The sequence below is a fragment of the Chelonoidis abingdonii genome, chromosome 8 (assembly GCF_003597395.2).
Source record: "Chelonoidis abingdonii isolate Lonesome George chromosome 8, CheloAbing_2.0, whole genome shotgun sequence".
NCBI lineage: Eukaryota > Metazoa > Chordata > Testudines > Testudinidae > Chelonoidis > Chelonoidis abingdonii.
The window spans coordinates 41719706-41741417 of NC_133776.1; positions in this window are offsets into that span (position 1 = coordinate 41719706).

Here is a 21712-nt window from a genome sequence, read left to right on the forward strand (position 1 = left end):
ACAAGATGATCTGGGTGATTATAGGCATCTCAGTCTGACATGGATTCTTCAAGGTAAGAGAGGCTGATACGGGACCTGATTAATAAAGATTTAAAGAGGGTAATATAATTAACAGCAGTCAACATAGGTTTATGAAAAAGAGATCCTGTTGTACTAACTTGATATTTTTTTGACAAAATTACAAATTTCGTCAATAGTGATAATAGAGTTGATATAATATACTTAGACTTCTGTAAAGCATTTGACTTGGTACCACAAGACATTTTGATTAAAAAACTAGAACAATATAAAATTAACATGGCACAGGTTACATGGATTAAAAGATGGATGATTAGGTCTCAAAACATAATTGTAAATAATTTTATTGAGTGGGTGGTTATTAACGAGGACACATAGGATTGGTTTCTGGTCCTATGCTATTAACATTTTATCACTGACCTGAAGAACCATAAAATGATCACTAATAAAGTTTACATATGACCCAAAAAATTGGGTAAGTGGTAATTAATGAAACGAGAACAGGTTGCTGAATACGCACCGTGTGATTGCTTGGTAAGCTGGCACAAACCAAACAAGCTAATGTTTTTTAATATAGCCAAATATACAGGATATGTCTAATCTTAGCTAGGATGTGACTCCTGCTTTTTACCACACACTTACGCTAGCACTTATGCAGCTAGGTTGCAAGTATAAATACTAGCGTAGTAGCACGCGATCATGCAGTGACACACCAGCTGAGCCATGCTGAGTATTATACCTACTGTTCCAAATCATCTTTCAACAACTTTTGCTAATAAAATTGCAATACGTTATCCCTTAATAAAGTCTTTTTGATTTTATGAAGAGTAAAGAAACTGTAGACTGATCTCAGTGTCATGATATGTGAAGTTCCCCACTCTGCATTTAAGCGAGGAGGTGTGGCTGGCTGGCTAGGAGAAGAATGCGCAATGCTTTCTGCTTGGAGAGAAGGAAGACTTTTTAAAGCTGCTGAACAGCAGTCGTGTGTGGATGGACTCACACCATAGGAATGTGGTTAAAAAGATAAATGTCTAAAATAGCAAGACAAGAAGCGATCTATTGTCTCGACGAATCGAGTCCAGTCGAATAAAAACACCCACCATAAATTTCCCTAAATGTCTAAAATAGCAAGACAAGAAGCGATCTATTGTCTCGACGAATCGAGTCCAGTCGAATAAAAACACCCACCATAAATTTCCCGGGGGGGGGGCCTTCCTCGCAGCAGGTTCCTGTAGGCTCGGTTCATGCATAGCATGATGGGTGGTAGGCCATATGTCACTGTTTATTTAAGTGTATGGTGGATGTTCAGTGCAGGTACTCCATATATTAAGACATAGAAGAATGAAAAAATGGCTTGGAAAAGGAATTAAGGAGACGTGCTTGGTAACTGAGCAAGCCGGGGGCAGTTGGAGACTCCTATGACTAATACAGCAGGGAGCCAACACCCGCATCATTATAGCTCACCTTAACCCCTCCTACAAGGGGGCGTGGTTGGTAAGATCCCAGCAAGGGAATTGCTGGAGGGACCTGGACGAAAAGAGGGAGTGGGGGAGCTGGTGAAGCCCCCCGCACCCCGTCCCCGGAATTGACTGGAAGTGGTAAGGTCCTGGCAAGGGAATTGCTGGAGGGACATACATTTTGCACCTGCACTGCACACACTTTATCTGCTGGGTTAGTCCCAGACGTCAGTCAATAATAAAGTGGCCTGATTAAATTCATATCTAATGTCTCCTGTCATTCTTTCAGCATAGTCAGACAATGAACATAGTCGTGGTTTAGTTTCACCTGTCTGCTCTTTCTTCCCCGCTCTGATTCATTGTAGCTAATTATGTTTTTCGAAGCTAGGATCACTGGATTCTTAGAACGTTTACTGTTGCTTGCCTGGTAATTTACATGCAGTATGTTTGCTCAAGGTGATAGCCTAAAGCTAGAAAAAGTAAATTCCCAATTGTCTACAAAATAATATTCCAAAGCTGCACAAGATTTTAACTCACAACATTTAACTGGATACAGTACATATATTTCTACTTTACCTTCTGATAGAGCTAGTAAAGCAGAGCTAAAAAGCCTTTCCTAAGTTACTTCAAGAGGAATTTAACTTCCCTGAGGTTTATGTTTACTCAAATAAATTAAAAACAAATGCTCACTCACCTCTTACTTGACTGAGGACACTTCTGTAGACCAAATATCATATGCCAGCTACTACAATGGGAAAAGTGATATGAACAAGACTGCTTCTGTGACTTCTGCCCCTGCCTCATGTGATTTTGAGAATGTTGCTGAAACACTTTACTTTCTCCTTTCCCCATTTCTATCTGAACTTTATTCACTTTGGGCCACAGCCATAGATGAAGTTGTCATAAACAGATAGTTAAGGGTTAATGTCTCTTACCTGTAAACCTGGCTGACACCTGACCAATAGGGGGACAAGATACTTTCAAATCTTGGTCGAGGGAAGTCTTTATTTGTGCTTTTTGTGTTGTTGTAGTTTGATCTCAGGACTGAGAGGGATGGGACATCAGTCCTGGCTCTCCAAATCTTTCTGAATCAGTCTCTCACGTTTCAAACTTGTAAATAATTAGCCAGGCAAGGCGTGTTAGTCTTATGTTTGTTTTCTCAACTTGTAAATGTTGTTTCTTTTACTGGAAGATTTTTTACCCTGTTTGCTGTAACTTTGAATCTAGTTCTAGAGAGGTGTTCCTCTGGCTATATGAATCTGAGTCCCCCTGCTAAAGTATTTCATCCTATTTTACGAGAGATGATTTTCTTTCTTTAATTAAAAGCTTTCTTTTTTAAGAACCTGATTGGTTTTTCCTTGTTTTAAGATCCAGGGGGATTGGATCTGGACTCACCAGGGATTGGTGGGGGAAAGGAGGGGGGATGGTAAATTTCTTCTTGTTTTAAAGTCCAAGGGGTTTGGATCTGTGTTCACCAGGGAATTGGTGAAGTTCCTTAAGGCAACCCAGGGAGGGGAAAGTTTTGGGGGACAGAAAGTGCCCCAGACAGTGAAATTCTGGGTAGTGGCAGTGTTACCAGATCTAAGCTAGTAATTAACCTTAGAAGTGTTCATGCAGGTCCCCACATTTGTACTCTAAAGTTCAAAGTGGGGAAAAAAACTTGACAGAAGTCTTGGAAGTCAATGGACATATGACACTTTACACCAGCTGAAGATATGCCCCTTTCTCACTACATTTGTCTCTATTTTATTCCATACAGTCTATAGAGACAAACCTTCCAGTCTTATCTCAGTCCCTACTGAGGTAAAACTCCCATTGGCTTCAAAGGTGTTAAGTAAGGACTAAGGCCCAGTTCGTCAAAAGGATTTTTCAGTGGTTTCAATGGGAGTTAGACATCTACCTGCCCTAGTCCTGCAAAGAGAGAAATAAATGGACAGACCTTTAGTTTGCCAAGCCTAATTAATGATCACACCAACTCCTGAATGACTAAAGTCTAGCAGATCTGCTGTCAGTAAGACTTCATTGTGTTTATTTGTGAATACAATATTGACTTGGTCAAATTATGTCCTGTTAAGTTTCCACTTTTTCAGCATATTTTTCTTAATGAATTTCTGTTCATATGTAATGTTAATGTCCCTTTACATTTATAAATATTAATAATTACATGTTGAAGTTCTCATCTTGTCAAAATATTTTAATTAGTTTTAAATTCCAGGCTGGAACAGCTGCTACCCATCTACCAAAGGGTAGAGGTATCTTATAGAAGCAGGTCACATCCTCCAGCTTTTCCTCATCCATCTCACGCAATGTGACATCACCACTAGTACTCAGCCCAGGCTAGGCAGGATCATATCATTGGTATCCAAAGCCTGAGATCTTGTAGTAATGCTTTTGGATGAAAGAGGGAATCTATATTTCAAAGACTAGACATCATTCTGAAACTCAGTTACCACAGATATCTCTCTGTCCCTGCAGCAAAGCTGACATTTGCTCTAATTTACAGACTGACTGTTTTTCATCCATGACCTGTGTGTATCTGTAGTTCCCACTGGATACACAGCTCATAGACCCATACTGTGAAACCAGACTCCCAATAGGTTATAGCAAAGCCTCAATAATCTTCATCTGAGGTTGGGGATCTGAAACTAGATGGCTGCATAGAATGGTAACAAGATACCAGAGTTTAACCTCTTGCTCACCAGCATCTATTCTGCGCTTGTTAAGCCTCAACTGGAGTATTGTGTCCAGTTCTGGGCACCGCATTTCAAGAAAGATGTGGAGAAATTGGAGAGGGTCCAGAGAAGAGCAACAAGAATGATTAGAGAACATGACCTATGAAGCGACGCTGAGAGATTGGGTTTCTTTAGTTTGAAAAGAGAAGACCTGAGAGGGACATGATAGCATTTTCAGGTACGAAAAGGGTGTCATCAGAGGAGGGGGAGAAAACTTGTTCACCTTGGCCTCCTAATGAATAGAACAAGAAGCAATGGGCTAAACTGCAGCAAGGGAGATTTAGGTTGACATTAGGAAGAAGAATTCCTAATTCCTAACTGTCAGGGTAGTTAAACACTGGAATAAATTGCCTAGGGAGGTTGTGGAATCTCCATCTCTGGAGATATTTAAGAGTAGGTTAGATTAATGTCTATCAGGGATGGTCTAGACAGTATTTGGTCCTGCCATGAGGGCAGGGGACTGGACTCAATGACCTCTCGAGGTCCCTTCCTGTCCTAGAGTCTATGAATGTATGAATCAATCAAGACCAGTTTTATAATGATCAAAAGTCCTCTAAAGCAGGAGTAGGGAACCTATGGCACGTGTGCCGAAGGCAGGATGCAAGCTGGTTTTCAGTGGCACTCACACTGGCCAGGTCCTGGCCAACGGTCCGAGGAGATCTATATTTTAATTAAATGAAGCTTCTTAAACATTTTAAAAACCTTATTTACTTTACATACAACAATAGTTTAGTTATATATTATAGACTTAAAGAACGAGACCTTCTAAAAACATTAAAATGTATTTACTGGCACACAAAACCTTATATTAGAGTGAATAAATGAAGACTTGGCACACCACCTCTGAAAGGTTGCCAACCCCTGCTCTAAACGTTTTTTGGGGGCCAGTGTGGAATGAATACAACTGGTCACTGGAATTTAAAATGTAACCCTTCTGTCAGGTGGAGCCAGCAGCAGCCTGGGCCAGGTTCAATATCTAGGGGTTCCTTTTCAACAATACAACATAGAACAAGATCAAGCCCCAATCCAGTAATCTGGGAAGTTTACACACCATCCCGGGTGTCTCTGAAAGGCAATATGTCCCCTCTCATAAGCACAGAGTCCGAGTGTAGAAAAGAAACTTTTAATGAAAGGAGGGAAGTCACCCGACATTAATTAGGGAAAAATGTCACAAGCAAGGTTCATAAACCTAAAACTGAGCAGGACATCCACCCCAGAGTGTGTGGGGCAGAGTCTTCTGCCTCATGTACTTGAATTTTACAACCAAAAGTTCCTTTACAGTACCCCCCTCTGCTCCCAAACCATACCCCACTCACAGTGGTTGTCCTTGGTCAATGAGGAGCCTGGGTTCATAAGTGCATCTGTGTGAGTTCACCTCCCACCTGGGGAAGAAGGCACCTGGTTTGGTCCACCATCTGAGTACTCATGATGCAAACTGAAATCTAGTGTAACTCACAAATATTAAAGGAGGGCTACAAATTCAAATATGTAATCAGGAAATGGAAACACTTAATAGTGTTTAGTTCATTGTCCTTCACTTTCTTGTTGTCCAGACTGTAGAATGTAATATGCCTGGTTGTTAACTATGCCTAATCTATGCTAGATACAGCTGGAAGGGCACAATGGAGCTACTTATCATTCCCTAATCCTATGATCAGTTCCACACAACCCAGCCTCATGTGGGTGCTTTAAACTGTGCTAGTGTGCCAGGGATGATCTTTTCTGGCCTCACCCCTTATGCTGGGATTGTTGCCATAGATCTGATCATGCCACCCAGGATTCTTTATACCAGGGAATCTTCAGCGGGCTAGATCAGTTGCGTTTCCAGACCTGTTTCTCTGATGACTGGCACAAAGGAGAATCTGTCTCATGGCTTTTATTTTCCATCACAAATTCATGAAGACTTGCTTAAATCTAGACACACAAGAAACAGCCTTTTATTCAATCCATTTTTGACAACGTATTAATGACTATGCAGGAGCTGTGCCACTTGCAGTCTTCACTGCTGCCAGCAATTATAAATTGTGAGCAAAGAATTTTTAGACTACTAGGAAGAGAGTCACTCGCTGGACCAGTGAGAATTTGAAATGATCTGATATATTTACAACAAGAAGATAGGAATGCATGAGTTTTGCTCAGAAGTGGAGCAGGATGTTTTACATAGTGAAGAAGGGTTGCACAGTACCTAGGGTAGTAGCCTGAAACTTGTGAGAATTAAGCTCAATTCCTTGTCCTGCCAAAGAATGTCTGTGTGGCAAGTCACTTAACTTCTCTGTGCCTCTAAAATGGGGATAATAGAAATTCTTTACCACATAGGGATTTTATGAGGATAAATACAATAAATATTGTCAAGGGTTTTGCATACAACAACAATAGGGTTGCATAAGTACCAGAGAGTGAAGGATTTACTATGTACTGTATGGAGAAGATGCAAATTGGTGGCTGATGTGTGGCAAAAAGGTATATTCTGGTGAGATTTCAGCCAGTTGTGTTTTATAAGAGCCTGGGAGTTCAGCCTGTCACCTGAAAGTTGGATCCATACCTTCATGACCTGTGTTGGGCCTATGGTTGGTTGTACATAATTTTGCTTTAAACCAAGGTTAGGAGGACACCAAATGAAGTGTCACTCTGAACTGTTACCGTTGTAAGACTGCTGATAAAACTAAACATTCCTTAACCAGAAATAACTGTAATTTGAGACGAGGTCCTTACCAGAGCAGCCTTGGGTTGTTTGCCTCTTCTTGTCATTATGAAGCCATCTGTGTGTGGGTTTGCAGTTCAGAACAATCAGCAATTAAATCCTGCTGAGTTGCAGCTGCCTAGAAAGAAGTGAAGTGGAAGAGACTGGAGTACAGTGTTTGCAGTTAGCAGGGCTAGAGTGGGGAGTATAAGCCTTTGTTTCAGCTGCCAGGGAGTTAGGGGAACAGGCAGTAATTATGGCTGACACTTTCACAGTTGTCAAGCCAGTGGGGCAAAGAGCGATGTGTAGACCATTATTTTCAGGTGATGGGCAGAGCATGGAAGTGAAGAGTTTTGTGTGGGGTTGGACCAGAGCACAGACCAAAGAGGTGGAGGTCTTTATGGTAGTATGAATAGTTAGGATGAAGACGGTAGCTTGGGTAACAGGTCCAATGTTGGGGGAAGTGAAAAACAGTCTTGCAGTTACAAGGGCCTTTCCCAAGACCAATGGACCATGGGAGAAGATTAAAGAGGAGGAGAGGTTAACAAGATAAGCCTTTGTTGGAAATCCTATAGAATATATATAAAAAGTGGGAAGGAGTTATTTAATGAGCACATAACCAGTCAAAGATTATTTGTTTTTGGAGAGATGTATGTTTGCAACAGACATAGCCTATATTTTGGAACTAAAACATCAAAATAGAAGATGAGAAGAGAAGGTTAGAAAAAATGTGGAGGTGGAGAGATAAGTACATGGTTCTATTTTGTGTCTGCTGTGAAAACAAACAATAGTTCTTTCCAGAAAATACATTTTCAAGGGACAATCCAGTATGAAACACAGCCAGTATGAAATACAGTTCAGTGTTCAGGTGATCATGGCAGACGGAAAACTGCTTCTATTGATCACACTCTTCTAGCCAAGAAAATCTGTTGAAATGGACAAGCTGAAATTGCCAGAGAGGTTAAATTCCTTCAATGTTAGCAAAGAAGATCAAAGCCTTCCACCAAAGACGATATCAGAAAACCATACAAGCTGTTTCAAGTGTAGAAAAAATGCTTGAATCAACACAGAATTTGGGTGTGAGTTAAGTGCCACCAACGACCAACAGATTTGTCAGATAATAATGTACTGTTCATCCAAGCAGCAACAAAGACATTTAACCACTTTTCCCTTTCGTAATAACAGGCAAATTGACTGACTGAATGTCTATGAATCAAAGTATTTTTTCCCATGGGATAACGGCAGACCTTAAAGAGTGTCAAGAACTTGCAAGTCTGGTTTCAGTTCAAGGACAAAAATGGGCTCTGAGCTTCCCAATAGTCTACAAGGAACATGTGGAATATTGGGGTTTGGATTTGGGAGCTTGCTGGCTTCACAACAGAACTGAATTTCTTCACTGGTCAGAGCAGCGAACTGGATAGTATTCTTATTATCCAAATGGGAACAGAAATTCAGAAGAACAATTCATCCATTACCACTGTCTCCATGAATCCTGCAAAGAAAAGATTTAGGTGTCGATGATTTAATTGTTGTTAAGACACAACCTCATTAGATCACATGGCCGATATTATTGTTAGTTATTATTTGTATTTTAGTAGCAGCTAGGAGGGTCCAACTGAGATAATAGACTCATGCCAGGTGCTATAAAACACACAACTCTGCAGCGCTTACAATCTAAATAGATACGACAGACAAAAGGTGGGAGGGAAAACAGAGGCACAAAGAGATAAAGTGACTTGCCTCTAGTTACATAACAGGTATGTGGTAGATCCAGAGTCAGAACCTAGATTTCTTGATGGCCAGTCCAGAGCCTGTATGCACAAGCACATGGATTTCCTTGTTGAACTCACATCTGAAAAAAATTATTTGCTGTGCTACTCTGTAATTAGACATTTCAAAGGAAGGAAGATTTTTGTAAAATGTCTTGTATTTCTAGAAGAGATCAAAGATTTTTTTTACCTGGGAATGGGAAATCTGTTGATATGCCTGAAAATTACAAGTAGCTCTTTGATCTTGCAGGGCTCATGGATATTAAATCACATCTATATAAAAAAAAAAAATGTAAATTTCCCTCTTCAGGGCTAGAATCTGAGGCTAGATTTCAGGTTGAGATCCACCTTACAAACAAAGTAGACTTATTTCAAGCACACCTTCAGCAGAACGACATTTTTTACTTATGCATAAAGACTCAAAAAATATGTATGGATCACACATTCCTATACTGACCATGGATCACTAAGTTTCATGGTTCATGTGTTTGGTGGTTCAGGACAGAGATAAGAACATTTTGTTTTTAGTGGAATAGGATGTCGCTGAGACCAAAGCAGAACTCAGTTACATTCAATACTCTGAAATTTATTAAGGAAATTCACAAATGCTAATCCTACTGGGAGTTATGAAATTCAGTGGGAGGGGACTGGGACCTAAATGAATTCCCATAAATGCCTGCTGAGTATGGATAACAAGAATTAACATAAGGAAGATGCCACTTGTGCAAGCAACTTTGGAAAGACTTGTAATGGTGAACAGGGCTTTTCCATTACAAATGGGAACAAATAAAATCTCTGCAATCCCCTAACAGACTCAAACCTACATTTCAAAAAGTGTGTAGGCACCTCAAAGATACAACCACATATTAATAAGTTGCTTTCAAAGGGGCCGTGCCAATCTTCCTATCTATACTACTTCTCCTGTAGCCTCAAGCAGAGCTGAAGCTAGGCATAAGCAGACTCAGCAATTGTTTGGGGCCCCGAGCAGCTCAAGGGGGGGGTTCCCCTATTCAGTTTTTATGTTGTGGTGTGGGGCTGAGGGCCCAAAATATTCTTGCTTAGGGCCCCCAGTGGGCTAGCACTGCCTGTGGCCTCCAGCCAGTATTTTGCCATTTTGTGTGTTTGAAAATCTTTGTATACTCTTCCAGCTTTTTATATTGTTTAAATGTGCAATTATTTTTGCTTAAAATCCTGTGCATGTTTAGTTACGGCCCTCAGACTCTTAGTAAGTTGCCTATACAGCTCTCAGCACTGCCAAGCTTGAGCACTGCTGACATAACACATGGATTATTTTAAGCAATCACATTATGTGACTAAAAATAGAATGAAATCTCAAGCATAACTCTGAGCCTTTCATCTTATATTATACTCTCTCCGTTCCAATTGCTTTATTGAAACAATAAGGTTATATATATATATATATATAAACATGTGGTTTTGTCCAGTGTATGTGTGTCTTCATACAGTTCAATTGTTTTAACAACCCTTCCTCTTCTAGCCTCACCTTAAATGCCTCTGCTGCTAGGTCCTGCCTATCTCCATTTGTTACTCAGATTGTATCCTGAGCATACACAACTCCATACCACTATTGTATGTTTCACCTTTGTAATTATTCCAGCTGGCACATTCAAAGCAGCCAAAGAGAATTAGGTACCCACATACCTTGGAGATTCCATAGAAGTTGGGTATCTAGCTACTTTTGGCCACTTTGAAAACCTAAGCCTATAATACTGAATATTACTATTATTAGAGTAGTGCCTAGACATCCCAGCTGAGAACAAGGCTCCACTGCTCTAGGCAGTGTACAAACACATAATAAATTCCAGCACTCAGAAATATGTAATCTAAACAGACAGCAAAGGGTAGGAAAGAGGAGGAATAATTCCCCATTTCAAAGATGGGGAATTAAGGTTGAGATTTTCAAAGCTATCTAGGGGATTTAGACAAAGATTTTCCAATGGAAATTAATGGAGGATCTGTGCCTAAATACCCTCCTTGTCTTTGAAAATCTGAACATGAGAGATTATGTGACTTGACTGTGGTGACAGAAGAAGCCTGTGGCAGAGCAGGAACAGCACCCCAATCTTCTGGGTCCCTTTACCATGTAACCTTAACACTGCAACCATCTTTTCTCTTAGCAGCAGAGCTTTGAATAAAACAGAGAATGTTTTTCTTCATATTTTTACTCTTTGAAATGGAAACTAAAAATTCCTATTCAATTCCCTGGTCAGAACTAATAAAGCAAATATAAAAACTGCAGTGAAAATTCATCCATTTTTAAGTATCTGTGCTTTAGCTACAGAAATGAGAACCAAACCTTCCAAGAAAAGAGTGTCCCCCCTCTTTTGTATGTGTGTGTGGGGGCGGGGAGGGAAAGCAAGGACCACGTTCCCATTTAGAAAAAGCAGTCAAAAAGGTAAGTCCCAGCCACGATGATAGCCAATGAAATGGATACTTTGTCAGGCCAACTCTATTTTATTGCAATTGCAATTAATACTATTATAAAATTATCTTAAAATAATCTCTGAGTGAGGAAATAAATGGTGGCTACAGATGGCATCACTGTCAGTAGAGTGACAAGCGTTCCCGCTTCTCTTTTCAGGCTAATTGACCAGCTTGTGCCTGTCTCTCTTGTGGCAGCTCAATTGTTTCCCTATTGCTCTCTGACGTTTCTGTCTCTGTGTCTGCTCTCTCTTCCTTGCTTGTCCATTTTTTCCCCCTCAATCTTTCCTTCAATTGTAAAGCAAGGACATTTTTTCACTGTCAAACTCAGCATTATCATGCACAAGAGGAGCTGAGCCAAAGGCACACTGCAGGGAAGTGATTGCATGAAGCTGGGCACAAGATAGTGATTTGTTTGCTGGTGGTACTGCAGGAAGCATGAACAAACATCTCAGTGATAGCAGCCGAAAGCATTGCAGCAGCAGGACTGAGAGTGCTCCCCTGCATGCACCTGTGAAGAAACAAAGCATTTCTACTTTGTACTGAGTCCAAAAACCCCCACTCAATTTTCTATGTGGGCCAGGCAGGAAAATTCTGTCATTTTCATTTCATTTCATTCACACTGACAACTGAGTGGGATGTAGTGTTTTGGTTTTTTTTAAAAATTCCTGTCCATTAATGCATTCATTTCTTTCTCAGATGGAAATATTGCTTAATTTAGACACAGACACTGGTTTCTCTTATTTCATCCAGCAGAAACTCTCAATTCTGGGCTGTTTAATACAGGAAGAATTATTACTATACAAAGGAACTTGGCACCTTTTGATTATTTCTATTTTAAGAGAGAAGGAGGCAATAGGATTAAACTGAATTCTTTATTCAAGCACATCCATATGCTGTAAGTGAAAAAGCTACCAAACATAGTGTCTGTCTTCTCTTGATTCTATTTTTTAGGAACACAAGGATTACTAGACTGGATCAGACCAGTGGTCCATCTAGTTCAGTATCCTTTTTCTGACAGTGACCAGGAAGAGAGAGAACCGGGCAGGAAAAGGTTTTCCCATCCTGAGAGAGTTTTTGAGATTTCTATTTTTTACCCCATTCTGAAGCAAGATGAAAAATTGAAATCTCAAATACTTCCATGAAGCATAAATCAATTAAAAAGAAAGAATAACTTAGCCTCAGGTCAATTCAAATGTTTCATGTCAATAATTTCAAAACATTCAATTTTAATTTTGATCTTTTAAATTTGTTTTTCATTTTTTTTTACTATAAATTAACTTAAATTTCAAAATGAGAGGGCTTTACAACAAAAAAATGGAACAGTTTAGTTTCAAAAATGTCAAAATGTTATGTCTTGACGACAGCTTAGGGTATGTCTACACTGCAATTAGACACACAGGGCTGACCCATGCCAGCTGACTCAGGCTCAGAGGATGTTTAATTGCAGTGTAGACATTCAGGCTCAAACTGCAGCCCAAACTTTGGGACCCTCCCACCTTGCAGAGTCCTAGAGTCCAGGCCACAGTCTGTCTATGTTGCAAGTAAACAGTCCATTAGCCTGATCCCCACGAGCCCGAGTAAGCTGGCACAGGCTAACTACAGGTTTTTAATTGCAATGTAGACATTACATGAGAACCAATCCTTTCCTGTAAACCATTATGTTTTTTCCATCACAAAAATATTTTGTTGAAAAATGCCCAACCAGCTCCTGTACCAGCTTCTGCAGAGGGAGGTCCAAGAAGCACTGCAGTAGGAAGTCATGGGAACAATCTGCCTCCAGGTAAAGTTCTCTCCTAATCCCTAATAGGTAGAGGTTGGTTTATACCCTGAGGCATGAGAAGATATAGCCAAATCTTTTGTTTGTTTCTTTAGGTCCCTACAGCACCTAACATATGTGTTTCATTTATTCACTCTTGTTCTATACCGAGGTGGCAAAACCACAGCTTGCAAGACACGTGCAGCTCTTTTACAGTTACAATGTGGCTCGCAGAGCCCCCCAACTCTTCACCATTCTTGCCTACCAGACTGTGGGGTTGTGGGGAGCTCAGGGATTCTATCCTGCAATGGGGGCTTCTTCTGCCCAGCAAGGAGGGAGGTCTTGGGGCTTCAGCCCCACAGGGGCACCTGCCAAAGCAGGGCTGAAGCCCCAAGCCCGGGTAGGTGCCTCTTGCTGGGCAGAAACCCCAAGCCCTGGCAGATGCCTGCCACGGAGCTAAAGCCCCAAGACCCCCACCCCACCCCGTGAGGGCTGGAGTCCTGAGCATACCCCAAATCTCTCACTTCTGAAGACAGTCATATGTGGCTCAGAGGGTCAGCAAGTTTGGCCATCCCTGCTTTGTTCAATCAGTATTAGAGTCAACATGTGACAACTAGATAGTGCTGAATATCAAACAATTAAATAAATCACAAAAAAGATGAGTCAAATTTGTTGGAAATGGTGTTAAAAATTGTTTTATGTTTGGTCCCATAGTATACCACTGACATATTTTGATCTTTATATTAAAAGTAATTAAAAGTAACAAAGCAATTGTTATCACCATCATAACATATAGCAGTGAGACGTGGGAACTTACCAAGAAAGGTATTCAAAAGCTGGATGCATTTCATCACAAATGTCTGAGGACAATATTGAGAACAACATATAGAGATAGGAAGATGAAAGTCAGAAAAATGACTGGACAAGCCACCCTCTCACAAATCATCTACAAAAGAAGACATCAGTGTCTGGGACATGTGCTGAGAATGGAAAAAGAATGCTTACCAAATACCGCCCTTGAATGGAAGCCAGAAAAAGCAAGAAGAAAAAGAGGAAGACCGCGAATAACATGGAAATGAACAGTTCTGAATGACATCAAGCACCTCAACATGAAATGGGAAGATTTGGAGAGAAGGGCAGTTAGATGTGCCTCCCACCCCTAGACCTTTATGACACAACATCCCTGCTGGCTTATCATGACCCACGACACCACATCTTGCAATATACATTTTAGGTCTGAGCTCCCTAGCAACATCCCTGTGACGAACATCCCCCAATCCAAACCCTACTGCCTACCAACCATCTCCACACCTACAGTGGCAAACCCACCAATCGCTGTGCCATCAGAAAAAATTCCTCCCTTTTCCCTCTGTGGATTAAAGGAACCCAGTTAGGGCCTCTGCAAATCTTACTCCATAATGAGCCCTGAAAACCTAAAGTCAGAACTGAGATTATTTATACATACTATCTCTAATCCTGCAATGACATCAAATTCAAAGTATATACCATTAAAGATGTGTGTAGTTTGTTGCAGGACTGAAGCTTATGTCACTAACATCTGCATATGAGATTAATTAGTAGAGCTGGTCCAAAAGGTTCCATCAAAACATTTTTTCAAAGGAAAATAGCTTTTTTGACAAAATGGACATTTTTGTAAAAAAAGCTTCCATTTTCATTCTGTGTGTATGTGTGTGTTTTGCTTTTCAGGAACTGAACCCTTCCTCCCCCCAAATTTAAAGATTTTAACCAAAGCCAGACATTTTTCAGCGTTTTTACTATAAAAACATGAAGTGTTTGTTGTTCTGGTTTTCAGTTCTTTGAAAACCCCAAAAATATTAACAAAAACTGAAAAAACAAAAGTTTTCATCAAAAATGTTTTACAGAGAAAAAAATGATTTCCTGGTGAGCTCTGTTAATTTGCCTTATGTTATTTAATATGTCATAAGAAAAAAATCACTTTTCCTATTTTATTTATCTCCTTTTCCTCCTCTCACTGCATCTCAGGTCCCATTTGGCCACTTTACATATATAATAGTAAATACAACAGTGTGTCTTGTGATGCAGAGCTGGCAAAGAGGAGGACCTAAACTTCCTAGTCACAGTTTAGTACTCTTTTCCTGCAGGAGTTTGCAAGATATAAAAATAAGAAAAACATGTTGCTATAAAATCATATTTTTCCTTATCCTGAGTATTTATTGTATTTTATCCAGTTTCGGAAGTACAATTATTAAGAAAACCTATAGGAGATTCCACACACACGCACACACATATGTTATTTAAAACAGAAAGTATGATTTCAAGACAGACAAGAGCAGTTTGTTGGCAGGGCAGATGTCTAGTGGGGCAGACCAAAGAGTTTTGGAGAAGGGAAAATGAGGATAGTGGACCCTAATTGTATGATCTTCAGGGCAAGGACTGGATCTGCATATGTTTGAAAAGCACTTTGATGCTGTGGATGTTATCTCAAATAAATAATAGATAATATTGGAGATATGTGGAAACAAGTTGTGAGCTGTTGGGGCCTGTGGGAAAGCTGTGACAAGGGCTGATCAAGCCTGGAAGAGCTATTGGAGGACTTTGCTGAGGGGCTGCAACAGTCTGGGATCTATTGGAGTGTTCTGCAGAGGATAAGGGAAGGCTGACTGGCCTACTGGAAGGTTATGTGGATGAGATAGTGAGGCTAGTGACATCTATTGAATGATATTTAGAGGAGTTGACAGAGAAACTGGTGAAGGACCATAGAGAGGAGGACACAGTTAATGGGGCCTGTATTAGGGTTGGATAGACAGGACCATCATGATCATCTAGTCCAGTTGTGGGCAAACTTTTTGGCCTGAGGGCCACACTGGGATTCCAAAACTGTATGGAGGGCCAGGTTGGAAAGGCTGTTCCTCCCCAAACTGCCTGGCTCCCACCCCCTATCTGCCCCCTCCCACTCCTCACCCCCTGACTGCCCCCCTCAGAACCCCTGACCCATCTAACTCCACCCTGCTCCTTGTTCCCTGACCACCCCCTCAGGACCTCACCCCCCTTTTCAGCACCCCCTGCTTACTGTTCCCTGAGTGCCCCAACCCCTATCCACACTCCTGCCCCTGACAGACTCCCCGGGACTGCTACGCCTATCCAACTGCCCCCTGTCCACTGACCCCACACCCACCCCCAAACCTCCACCCCATCCAACTGCTCCTTGTCCCCTGACTGCCCCCCGGGACACTTTGCCCCTTATCCAACTCCCCGCCCCCTTAACATGGCACTCAGAGCAGCACATCTTGCAGCCGCTGCTCTGAGTGCCATGGTAAGTCTCAGTTCAGTACGAGGGACAGTTGAGAGTCTGATCTGTTGTTTATCACCATTGGTAAAATAGTGTTTCGTATATACAGTACTGAACTGACCAATGTGCATTTTATCAGTGTAACATTGCTGTCTGTTGAATTCATTCAGAGTCATTCAGTTCTGTGGCATGAGTCCCATATTAATAAAAACTAAGGAATATTGTACTAAATGTGAAATGGTAGGGACACTTGGTTTGGGACGTATCCCCATTACCACTGATATGAATCACCATAGCACACAGTATAGTTTGAACTATGGAGTGCTAGCTGGCCAAGGATTTTATATATATATATATAGATAGATATCTATATATATACACACACACACACACATGCACACACGTGTGAGAGACATTTCATATAGAAGTGGACATGATGGAACACTGGAGAGGTTGATTGATTGAACTGGGTGCCAGAGAGACAGGGATAGACAGAGATAACACAGCCAGAGAGGGATACAAATGCAGTCAGCTGGGGAGGGTGGGAGAGAAATGGCAGAATACATTACAAGAAGAGAATGGAGTAATTCCAAGAAAAGCAGTACCTGATAATGACTTACATTTCTACATCACCTTTCACCCAGGACACTTTACAGACATTACACAGGGGATCTCTTCACTCATCCCAGAAAAACATTACCTCTTGGGTGAAGGTGTTTAAAAAAAAACAGATTAGAGGAATGTCACAAAACAAGGAGAGAAAGAGAGAGAATGATAACATAGACAAAGAGAGAGAGGCAGAATACTTAAGGCTGATATTTCACTTAAAATATATCCCATTCAAAACAAAGCCATGCCCTTAGACCAAAGTAAAATACACTTCAATCAAAACAGCATGATAATGAACTTATAATTGTGTGCTGATTAATGTCTATATTGTAACAGACAAACAGCATTATCATTTCAGTTACCCTCTGAACTTTTATATGTAATTAGTATGTTTTATCATTCAAAATGAGAAAAATATTAAATCATCAATAATTTTTGCTTATTGTTTCTCTATCAATAAGAAATACAACTAATATTTAAGGCTGGAAGGCCTAATTTTAAAACCAAACATCTATTTTTGCAGTTTTCATCGTTAATTTTAGCCACAACTTTGACATTGCAGTGAATTGCCAGGAAGAAGCATGAGTAAATTGCAGATGCAAAAAAGGGTGGCCCAGTTTGAAAAACAAGCATAGGTATACACCTACACCCATCCATATCCACACACTCCTTCTAAATCTGTTAATTGAACACAAGCAGTAGGACTCTTTTCCTCTGAACTATTGTCTTACATTCATTACGCATATTTGTATTTTGTAACTACAAGGACAATCAGTCTGTCCTACACTAAAAGCCAGAGAGAACATTATATTACAAGAAACAGGACTTTATCATCTATCAATACAAACAGAACATAGCTGGAATATTACGCATTTAACTGAGAACTGCTGAATATAGCTGCACTCTGCCATGATGGCATATGTTGGAGGACACTACTGATCTCCAGCTATATTGATTTTGTATTTGTGGTATGCAGTGTGTGGGGTTGCAGTAGAAAATTCTCTCTCAGCTGTTGCACAGTCAGGTCTGAAAGCTGACTGATTATAGCTTTCACATTTCATTTTCAGACAGGTTCACATTAATTTCCTCCACTACGAAGTGTGGTCCCATTTCACTGTGTATCTGATTATGTTCCTGATTATGTTACCCTCACCAAAAAGTAAAATGAGATAACAAGCTGATGCAATGAGCTCTGAATCTTCCCCGTGTCCCCTTGTACCTAACACCCCAAACAGACACCACCACTCCTCCACCATCAAGACATATTCTGGTGAGTAATTCAATTTTTTAAAAGTAGAAGATGTGCAGCTCTCAGGTATCCCTGGCTACATGAAATAAAGATATATGAGCAGCTCAGGAGATGCATGCACAATCCTTTGCAAACTGCACCAGAGAAGACCAAACATCTCATACTGTCTGAGCCCTAAACTTCCAAATTACATTTCACGCTTACCACATTCACATAAAAATACTTTCCTCCAACTTTATACTTGGCTTCCCAATAGATGTGCTCGGTCTTGTCTGTACTGTATCTATTTCAGCCTTGCTTCTTGGATTTATTCCCTTTATCTCATATACTTTTGGTACTGGTACTCTACATCATTCAAGCTGACATCCTATTTCTTTGCTCTGCTGTAGTTCATTTTTGCTGATTTCATTCTTATACCCACATCTGTCTATATGCTTAACTGAGCATTTTCATGCCTGCCAATGTTTCAGAATCTTTTAAAAGTTAAAACCATGACATTAGACTTTCTCAAAATTGCAAAGTTTAGATGTTTTAAAGTAACATAAATAAATGTCTAAGGTAGCAGGTGGGGTAGGAAGTGGCCCAGAGGCAGATAAGTAGGAGGTGGGTTGAGTGTAGGCCATCCCATGCTATCACATTTTCAGGACCCTGTACCAGGACCCAATGGAATAGGAAGGCCCAGGTCCCCCTACCCACCCCAGATTCCCCTATGCCTAGCTCTTTAATGAGCAAACTAAGGGGGCTGCTGACAAGGAAGCTGACCCAGCTGAGCCCCATTTGTTGGGTTTTTTTTGCCACATTGAAGTAAGAGAGAGACTGGAACTGCAGACCCTGCTGACCAAACAAACCATTCCACATCAGTCAGGAACCTGTTAATAGTCTTGGTTATCTCTTCACCCTCTAGATCAGTTGGTTTATGTTTTAGTCCTTCTTTCCTAACATATATATTCTGTGGGCTCTTCTTAGGAGTCTAGATATCTGTTTATGGGGAGAACAAAAGCCTATTTTTTCCCTTAAACATGCAAATGTTGTTTTGGCTTATTCAGATGCTCAGCCGGAACACCTGAAGGGAGGTCAAGAGTGTGAACTGATGAAGGTCTCCCCGGTCAGAGAAATGACAATACTGATGTACAGGAGCGGCGCCAGGGTTTTTGGCGCCCTAGGTGCAGGGCCAGCTCGCCGGTCCCGCGGCTCTGGTGGACCTGCCGCAGACGTGCCTGCGGAGGCTCCACCGGAGCCGCGGGACCAGCGGACCCTCCACAGGCACGCCGGCGGCAGGTCCACCGGAGCAGTCTGCTGCCTTCCCAAATCCTGGCGCCCTGGTCACCTAAAATGGAAGCGCCGAGCCTGCTGATGTAGAATGATGAGAAATCACCTCAGGAAAAATACAACTGAATCTTTTGAAAAATAGCCAGAAATTATACTTGTTTCTGAAGTGGGGGAGTTTTATCATTATTCTTGCAATAGCAGGAAAGCTCCATTATGTATCTTTAAATGTCTTGTTATCTTGAATAAATCTATTACTACACAAAAAGACCACATTCAATTGTTCAGGGATGTGTTTTCTAGTAGACTCATGGTTCTATAACAAATTGTGATGTGAGATTACACTTAATTCAGACTATTTTAGCTTGGAAATAGATAATGGATAAATGGTACCCCATGTGCAAAGCAATATCTGTAAGCTTCAGTTCGGTGCAGTGAAAAAGGAGAGTCTTGTATTCACAAACAACTAGATCAGAGCTAACAATTACCAATATCTAAATGGCTAATCTAATATCTAATAGCTAAAGTTACCAATATCAATGGGGTGTATTTATGGCAGAGCACTCAGAAAAAAAAAAAAAAGAGTGTAGACAGACTGCTGGTAATTGTCACATGCAGAGATTACTTCTAGTACAGAATGGAGTATTGTTGACCTCAAATTGTAGGTTAGTAAAGTAAAGAAGTTGGGCCAATGCGGTAACTGATTTAAAATTCATACATAAATATTTGTTGTGGTACTAATCAGTCTACTAGTCAATGAAGATTACAGGAACTGAAGTGATCATTTTCTTCTTGGTTAATGGGACTTTTAACTGAGTTCAGAAAAATCTGCAAAAAAGGATGCTAATGAGTCATCAAATGCTGTGTCGGGGTCAGTAAAACTATTCACAGACTCAGAACTAGACATCAGAACTTGTCTGACTGAAAATCAGATTGTCGTTACAGAATTTATAAAGGGAACAATCATTATCAGCATGACCTACCCACATTCACCCACCTGTTAAGTCTGATTTGAATCACTCCAGTAGAGTGGAAGAGACTAAGGCCACGTCTAGACTACGCACCGTATCGGCGCGTTAAAATCGATTGCTCGGGGATCGATATATCGTGTCTAATCTAGACGGGATATATCGATCCCTGAGCGCGCTTATATCGATTCCGGAACTCCACCAACCCCAACGGAGTTCCGGAATCGACATGGCGAGCCACGGACATCGATCCCACGCGGTGGGGACGGGTGAGTAAATCGATTTTAGATATTCGACTTCAGCTATGTTATTCACGTAGCTGAAATTGCGTATCTAAAATCGATTTTACCCCGTAGTGTAGACCAGCCCAAAGTCACTGCAAGCGATTACTTGGGAAGTGCTACAGCATAGTTGTTCTGGTGTTAGCAGACTGATTTCTGTGCCAGTTCACATACAGGGAATGACTGGATAGCAACTACTGTTGCCCGATACCCGGCTGCTGCAAGTGATCCTTGGACACATAAGCAGCCTAAGTAAGATGCAGCACTCGTGAGGCTGCTCAATTGTTTATACCAATGGCCCAGGTCTTAGTCATGTCAGTGCCAGGATCAGGACTTAATGCCATCTTTGAACTACACAACTTGTACCAAAAGCAGCATGATCAGTGCGGTGAATTAGGGCCTCAGTCACGTGGAATAATCATTACAGGATGACCATTAGTGGCGCTTGAACATTTTTAGTAGCAGAGGTGCTGCAAGCCAGCACCCCCTTACCCCTGTGCATGTCCACCCCTGCCAAGCTGAGGCTGGGAGCAGGGCTGTGTCTCTGGGAGGGGAGAACCTGGACAGCAGTAAGGGGGCTGAGGCTGTGGCCACTGGCCAAAGCTGGGGGGTGGGCATGGGGACAGGAGAGGAGCCCCAGGCAGCAGCCAGCAGAGCATAGCCCTGGCTGTGGGGCTCAGCACGGGGCCCTAGGAGTGGAGCGCTGGGCCGGCCCAGGACCCCAGGAGTGGAGGCCTGAGAGCAGGGGCCCTGGCCATGGGGCCACCAGACAGGGAGTAGGGCTGGTGGCCAGGGCCACAGGAGAAGAGCCCCAGGCACAGGGCCAGGAGTGGGGCACGGACCCTGGACACAGGGCTAGCAGCCAGGGAGTGGGGCCGATGGCTGGGACCTGAGCCCCAGGTGCGGGGCTGGGGAACGGAATCCCGGGTGGAGGGCTGGGAGCAGGGCCCTGGGCATGGGGCCAGCCCTGGGGAGTGGGGCCCGGGACCCAAGCAGGAAGTGGAGCCCCAGGCATGGGGCCAGTGGCCCCACATAAAACCTGGGGATGCTGTAGTACCCACCTCATCCTTACTTTCCGCTCCTATGATTACCATCCCTAAGCATTCAAAAATCATGAGTTAGGCTCCAAAAAATCATTAGATTCACTGAAAAATCATGAGATTTTTAAAAAGATCATTAATTTGGGGTTCTTTTAATTTGCCTTCTACTTT